Below are 8,063 nucleotides of genomic sequence, written 5' to 3'. Positions count from 1 at the left end.
TGCATAATTCATATCGTTAGGCCTTAGGTCACCATATAGGGCCCTAAGTCACCTTTTAGGCCTTAGGTCACCACATAGGGCCCTAAGTCACCTTCATGGATGAAAGAATACATGAATCAATACCACATACCTTAAGTGAGAACACCAATTAATTTGGAAGAACTTGAGAGTTTTGATGGAGAGCTTGAGTGAATTTACTTGAATTCTTCAATGGAAACCCCTGAGAGCCTTTTTGTAGAGAGAAAAATATTTGATAGATGAATTGTAGAAGAATGAATAGAATTACGGGTTTAGGTGAATTTATAGAGTCGGATTAGGCCCTAAAAACGTCTAGGTTCATTGACTAATAATTTGGGAAAGGTCTAAAACGCCCTAAAAAAAACTCAACTCGGGCCTGTCGCGGACCTTACTATTTCGTGAATTTCTTTAAAAATCTATCTTCCGATATACGGGTCCTAAAAATCCACCGAGATCATTTTTTTTAAGTTTTGACCCCCTGATCAATATTCTGAACACAGATTTTTCAAAAAGATTAAGGATAACGCATTACATGAGCGGCTTATTCCCAAGGCATTTCTTAAGGTACTTGTGCATTTTTGAGGAACGTTATAATTTTTGATCCTTAATTATTGTTCATGCTCGTTTTATCACATAAACCCTAATTAGCAAAGAATTGTTTGAAAGCTTTTGCACCTTTACATTCATGCATTGGTTTCAAACTAAAAGTATGTTTCAAGTATTTAAGCTATAATTTAAGAAGAATATTAAGGAAGCACTAAGTAGTCGTTTGGTTACTAGATAAGGATTGAATTATTCAAGTATTAAATGTTGCATATGCTTTATCATGTTTGGTAGCATTTTTGTGTAAGGTATAAAATTTGACACATATAATACTATGTTTGGTTAGAAAATTATAAAATCACATGACTAATATATGTATAAGTTATGAGTCAATCTATGTATTATTTTATACGGGGTAGAAGATGGAATAAGTTATACTTGAATAACTAAGACCTGAATAAAAATACAAATTGACAACTTTACCCTCACCTGAAAAATAATCACATATTTCCAGCATTTCTCTCCGCCACCGGACTCCATTCTAAAGCTATCCCATTTAGCTCTCTTTCTACTATACTTCACAGTAGAGTGACAAGCACTAGAATTATCCAACGGCAGTAACAATAGTAGAAACAAAAATCCCCTCAGATGAGCTCAAAAATAAACAAACGTCAGAATTTTTTTCGCAAAAAAAACTGAAATTAATCAAAAGAGTCCTTGTTTCTGAACTCCAATTCATGAAAATGCAGGAAAACACATTATTCAAAAAGTGAAGAAGAGGACAGTGCGATTGTTGAAGCAACGAGAAAAAAGAGAAAGAGACAATTCTTGTTTTCTATTTGTATAATTTTAAATATAAGCAATTTGTTGTTTTCATTTTCCCTAATTTACTTTTAAAAGAAATCAGATTCAATTTTTAACATAACAAACCAACGCCCAAAAAATTATTAAACAGTGGATAACTTAACCTTGCATAATTAGACCTTGCATAAATACACTTTGCATAACCAAACCATGCATTATTAATACCTGCATAACTAAACCCTACATTACTAATACTTGCATAACTAATACATGTATTAGTAATACCTGCATAACTATAACCAGCAACCAAATGGCCCCTAAGTGTTACAAATGCCTGCTTCACCCTTAACTAGAGGTATCGGGTTCGAACCCTGGGTATGGAAAAATATTATTGGGAGCGTCACCCCCAAAGAGGCCCTATAGTGCGCGATTCAAATTTTATCGGGGCTCCACGAACTTCGGACAACAGGTGAAAAACAAAACAAAAAAGCGTTTCAAATGCATTATTTTCACAATAAGAGCATGACTAGCTTTAAAGAAAGCATAATAAGTTTTAGAAAGAAGATGCAGTCAGATGAAGGGAAAGTTTAATATGATTACAAAGAAGTACTTTTGAGTATTAATTCAACACAGAGATAAATATGAACACTAGGGCTGTACAGGACAAACCGATAAACTGCACCAAACCGACAAATCGAATCAAACCGGAAAAAAAACCCGACTAGTGGTTTGATTTGATTTGGTTTGGTGTTTGAAAAAAAACCCGACCATTATAGGGTTGGTTTGATTTTAACTAAAAAAAGTCAAACCGAACCCAAACCGACCCGATTATAGATATACTACTTTTAAATTATGTTATACATAAAAATATTTATTAAAATGTAATTTATAAATATTTTTTAAAATTTTTTCATAATTTTTGTTTTCTTTCTTACATTTAGATTTGGACTTGAGTAGCCCATCTAAATAATATACAAAAAAATATTTATCTTATAAAGTTATATTATAAAGTTAAAACTTCAAACAGTGTTGTGCCTCCATCTTATATGTTGATATTTTGTACTAGAACTCTTTTTAAGAAGCACTGCTTTGTGCTTTTTATTAGATACTATGAGAAATCCGAAAAAATCCAAAAAAACCCGAAAAACCCAAAAAACCCGAAAAAATCCGAAAAACCCGAGAAAAATTGATATCGAAAAACCCGACTTTTATTGGTTTGGTTTGGTTTATAGATTTAATAACCCGACACAAATGGTTTGGTTTGGTTTGGTTTGTAAAAAATCCGAGCCAACCCGGTCCATGTACACTCCTAATGAACACTATTGCATGTTTTGGGAGTAGTTTTGAGTACCGAGATGGGTAAGGGTTTAGATAACCCAAATCCCATAAACTGCGTCGGCAGCATAAGAAAGGATCGTGCCTGTCACGATCCAAAAACTGAGGTCATGATGGCACACATCTCAAAACCCAATCTGATGTGTAACCCTAAAAATAAAATTCATACAAGACTCCCAAAGGGGAAAGTGATTCCACGATTTAAATAAAAAGAAAAAAAAACAATGAAGAAATTATCTCAAAACCTGGTGTCATAAGTATAAAGAGCATCTAATACAAGGTTCGAATCTGAAGATACAACATAAGTCTCTGAATGATACAAAAGACTGAAAAATAAAGATAGACTAGTGACGATCCGAATTCTGGGACCTCACCACTAATCTGAGAATTACACAATCCGCTAGAATATTAACTGCCACGTGGGGTACCCCGACTAGTATCTGCATCAAAAAGGGACACAGAAGTAGGGGTGAGTACAATTCACATGTACTCAGTAGGTTTTAGCTGACTGAGTATAAGGAATTAATCAAACCTATGAAATAAACTAAGGAACGCTTCCACCTGCATATAGAAAAGTCCCACTTCGGCATCGGTGCCGCCAATTTATATATATAGTGGCACGAATAAAGTATAATAACAACTCATAATCACAATTAATCAAATAATTCAAGCAGCACAAATGTCAATGCAATGCAATGCAATATGATGATGCGATGATGTGGTGGTACGGTGGAATCAAGACTGTCGCACAGCCTGTCGTATACACCTGCCGAGCTGTGCTACCAAGCAGGACCCATGGGGGTCTCGCAGACCATATACCTCAATCACAATATCTCATTATCCTTGCCACCTCCTCGTGGTCAAGGGATCACAATGCATCCACTACCCTGCCGGAAAACTACCTCGGTCAGGGACTCAAGATACAAAGGTTGGGATCACAATGCATCCACTACCCTACCGGAAAACTGCCTCGGTCAGGGACTCAAGATACAAAGGTTTAAAGGTGTTTCATTTTCTTTCTCAAAAAGAATTTCCATATTTCTCAACTTTTCATGTTTCATGATGTGATGAATGAGGATGAATGCATCAAAACACATATGCATGGAAGTAATAATCAACTCACATATGGTATAATGTTCAAAGTTCTCAAAACTTAACCTACACATGATATTCACCCTCAATAAATAGTAACGGGAAGAACACACTTTCATTTAAATATTCACCCCTTTCTCAACAATATTTCAATACTCAAGTATGCTCAAAACCCCCAACTCAATCTCTCAGGCGGCATCACAAGTCAAATAATATACTCAAGCCTCTCTCTTAGGCAAATCATAATTCACGTGCTCTCAAAGCAAATAAGATAACAAATAAGGCCCCCACACGGGCTATGTAATACAAATAAACCCCGTCACGGCAACACATTAATAAATAAGCCTCCACACGGACATCATAATATATATAACATTCTCAACTCATACTACAACCCCATCCCAAAGTCTATAACATATGAATGATTAATTACCCTATCTCAATCTCAAAGAAAGATAGCCAAACCTACCTCAATTGTCGAAACCGCACTCGAATACCTCCACCGGACAAGTAACTCTCGAATTCAGCACTCGGAATGACAACCCACTATCAACAATGAAACATACACGTCACAAGGAGTCCAATGACACCCATATTGATAGGTTTCGGAACCGGGGGTAAAATGGTCCAAAAATTAACTATTTTTGAAAAGGGTCAAATCTGTAAATTTATTGAACAATCCCATTCTATTGGTAATAAGGAACTCATGGTTGAAAAACCCATAAAAATAGAGCTCAAAACGAGTTGGAAATCACAATTTTCCTTAAATTCGGATTAGGAAAGAAACAAGGATTTTTGGGGTTTGAAACTAAAATTTAAGAGTTAAAATCGTCAAAAACTTAATGAAAAAGGAAGGTTTTAGGTCAAAAATCACTTACCCAACACTTTGCCTCGAAAATCTCTTCTCAAATCACCTCAAGGAGTTCAAGAACTCAAACAAATGTTGAAAACTATTGAAATGAGAAGAAAGGGGCATTTTCTGCCCAAAAAGTTACTGTTCACGCGTGTTACTGTTCACGCGTGTTACTGTTCACGCGTGTTTTGTACAAATTTACGAAAATCACCCTCAAGGTCATTACAGTGCCGTTGATTCGGGTGACTCCTTACACGGCCCCTAATAAGGGCTTAGATATGGATCCATAAGTTCAATTCGTCCTTTACCCTGACAAAGTATTAAATGACTTTGACAATGTGGGCAAGACGTTGTGTCATCATAATACTCATATATAGTGATGGTGCTCAGTTAGAGAAACTTTCCAAGAAAAGTAAATTACATTATTTTTGTATTTGTTATTATTACATATCCCAGTTGTAAAGCCTTATTGTTCTCATTACACATATATGTTTTACTTTCAGTTGAGTTAATTGTCAGTTTCCTTTCAACTTGTAATCATGTATCTATGTTTTATTCAGGCATTTTACATATCATACATTTCATGTACTGACGTCATTTGGCGCTACATCTTTAAATAATGCAGATACAGATATCCAGGATCGACAACAAACACTTTGTTGAGATCTTCACTCCATCAGCTTTGGTGAGACCTCATTGCTTTCGGAAGGCTGCATTTTATTTATGTTTTTCAGTTTTAGTAGACATTTAGTTTATTATTTAGGTAGTCGTGGGTTTTGTACCGATACCTATTTCAGTTGGTAGAGGGTTCATAGAAAAGTTAGTGAGTAAGTTTAGTTTTTAATATTCAAATGTTTCTAAACATTATTGCTATTTATATTCATAGTTATTTTCATACTTTTGCATAAAGTATGATTGAGATGTTTTAAGGTTACTTAAATGACTTCAAATGTTCATCTCTTTAAAACTTCTACACATATGTTTAGTCTTCCGCTCATTAGTCAGTCATGCCAAGAATTCGCTCGAGACCAACAATGATTTGTGAGTTCTGGCTACATCCAGAATATAGGCTCGAAGCATGACATTAAGGGGTCGTTTGATTTGGATACAAGTTATGTGGGATTAGCTATGCTGGAATAAGTTATGATTCGATTAGTTATGTTGAGAGTAGTTTTTATTGCTTGTTTGGTTTGTCATATTCAAAACTATATTAATTGCATACATCTAAGAATAAGTTGTTTGTTTACAAAAATACCCTCCACCTTATTTAATTTTTTTTATATTTACTTAGCAAACTTTAGTTATTCATTCTTAAAAATAAAATTTCGATTTTATTTAACTAAAATATTTTTGGGTATGCATTTCCATAATTGTGCCGCGTGTATTTAAAATTAAACTTTCATCTTATTTAACTTAAAAATAAAACTTTCATCTTATTTAGTTTAAAAATAAAACTTCCATCGTATTTAGCTTAAAAATAAAACTTTCATTTTAAGTTTATGAAATTAAAATAAATTTTATTATTAAAATTATCTACATTTTAAAATTATTTACATTTTAATTGATATATAAAATATAATTTTTAAATGAGTAATAAACTATTTAGTTAAATTATGTAATTTAGTAGTGAATTGAACATTTAAGTGAAATCAAAATATAAATAAACATAAGAATTAGACAAATAAATTCAACTTATAATATATTCAAAAATAGAAATTGTATTTATAAAATGTAATTTTTTAATAGAAAAATATATTATCATAAAACAATGATTAATTAAGATTGTGAATGCTATTATAAATATTGTTAAAAACTATGTTAATATATATTAATGTAAAAAGTGGTGTATAAAAGAGAGTTTAAGGGGATATTTTTGTTATTTAACATACTTTATCCTAGGATGAGTTATCATGGGATTATTATTCCATCCTCACAAATGGATAATTTATTCCTGTACTAATTGTTAATCATGGATAAGTTATACATCCTTTGCAATCAAACAAGAAATTAAAGAGCACTTAAAAATTATCGTAAAATTAACTTATTTTATCCATCACACCAAACGACCCCTTACATTATTAACTCCTCTAATCATTAAAATTTAAACACTTTCAGAAACCCATTGAAATCACCAAGTTTGAAAGAAGACTTTGAACCACTATTATTGAACTTGAAGTTCTCATATCTAGAAAAACTTGTTCTTTTACTGTTCTATAATTTAATTTTATTTGGTGTCTTATTACACGCGACATGAGTCCCATTGAATTTTTGTGAAAAGATTCAGGGCTTTGTTATCTAATTTTTGGCACGGATTCCACTATTTTAGGATGATCTTGAATTTTTACTCCCTCAAATTGATGATTTTTAATTGTTAACTTTCCATTTAATAAAAAAATGAGGGAAAAAGTATTCTTACCTATAACTTAATTTCGTAAGGTAAGAGTTTAGTGTAGTATCTAATTCGCAATACACAGGTTTAGAGAATTTTGCCTTATTCGGCAAAATTTTTGTAGGAATAAGTAGAGGTGTTCACGAGTCGGTTTGGATCGGTTATTGGTCAAAATTAAAATCAAATCAATTTAATCAGTTTTAAAATTATTAAAATCAAACCAAACCAAATAAAACATACATCCATCGGTTTGGTTGTTATCGGTTTCGGTTTGGTTTGGTTCAGTTATTCAGTTATTAACCATACACAAAAATAAAAGAAACGATTCATTCAAAAGAAAAGAAATAAATTGTCTTCGTGTCATTTTGAATCTTATAATTTTTATATCAAAACTTTAATTATGTTTAACTTCCTGCTTATTTGTTAGTTAATCCAATGTACGAAACAACATAAACTTACTGAATAAAGCATAAGCTAATGATATGATTGTATAAATAAAAAAACGTATCATATCTTACTATTTTAAATTAGTGTACTGTATTTTTTTGCATAAAAAAGTGCTCATAAAAAATAATATATTATGTATATATAGTTCGGTTCGATAATTTTTTTGATTTTTTTGAACAAAATCAAAACCAAACCAAATATTATCGATTTTAAAAAATATAAAACAAAATCAAACCAAACCAAATCAAATAAAAAATTAATTTATTTGATCAATTTAATTTGATTTTTCGATTTTAATCTATTTTTATTCAAACCCTAGTAATAAGTCATGCCTCTTAAGGCAGTGAAGGCATATGGGTTCTTAAACTGAACTTATACCTCTGGACATAATTTCTATAGGAACTACGTTGTCTTATAAAGCATAACTTGTGCCTTGCAAATTCTTTTTTGTTTCTTATGTCTAATATTTTTGACTGCCGTTATGTATAAGGACATTTGTGCGAATGACCTTTTATTGTCCTTGGTTCCAATTTAATACGAAACAAATCCAAACTGAATACACAGCTTGTCAAGTTAAACTTT

The sequence above is a fragment of the Solanum dulcamara genome, chromosome 7 (assembly GCF_947179165.1).
Source record: "Solanum dulcamara chromosome 7, daSolDulc1.2, whole genome shotgun sequence".
NCBI classification, from domain to species: Eukaryota; Viridiplantae; Streptophyta; class Magnoliopsida; order Solanales; family Solanaceae; genus Solanum; species Solanum dulcamara.
Note: the sequence above shows the minus strand (reverse complement) of the source record.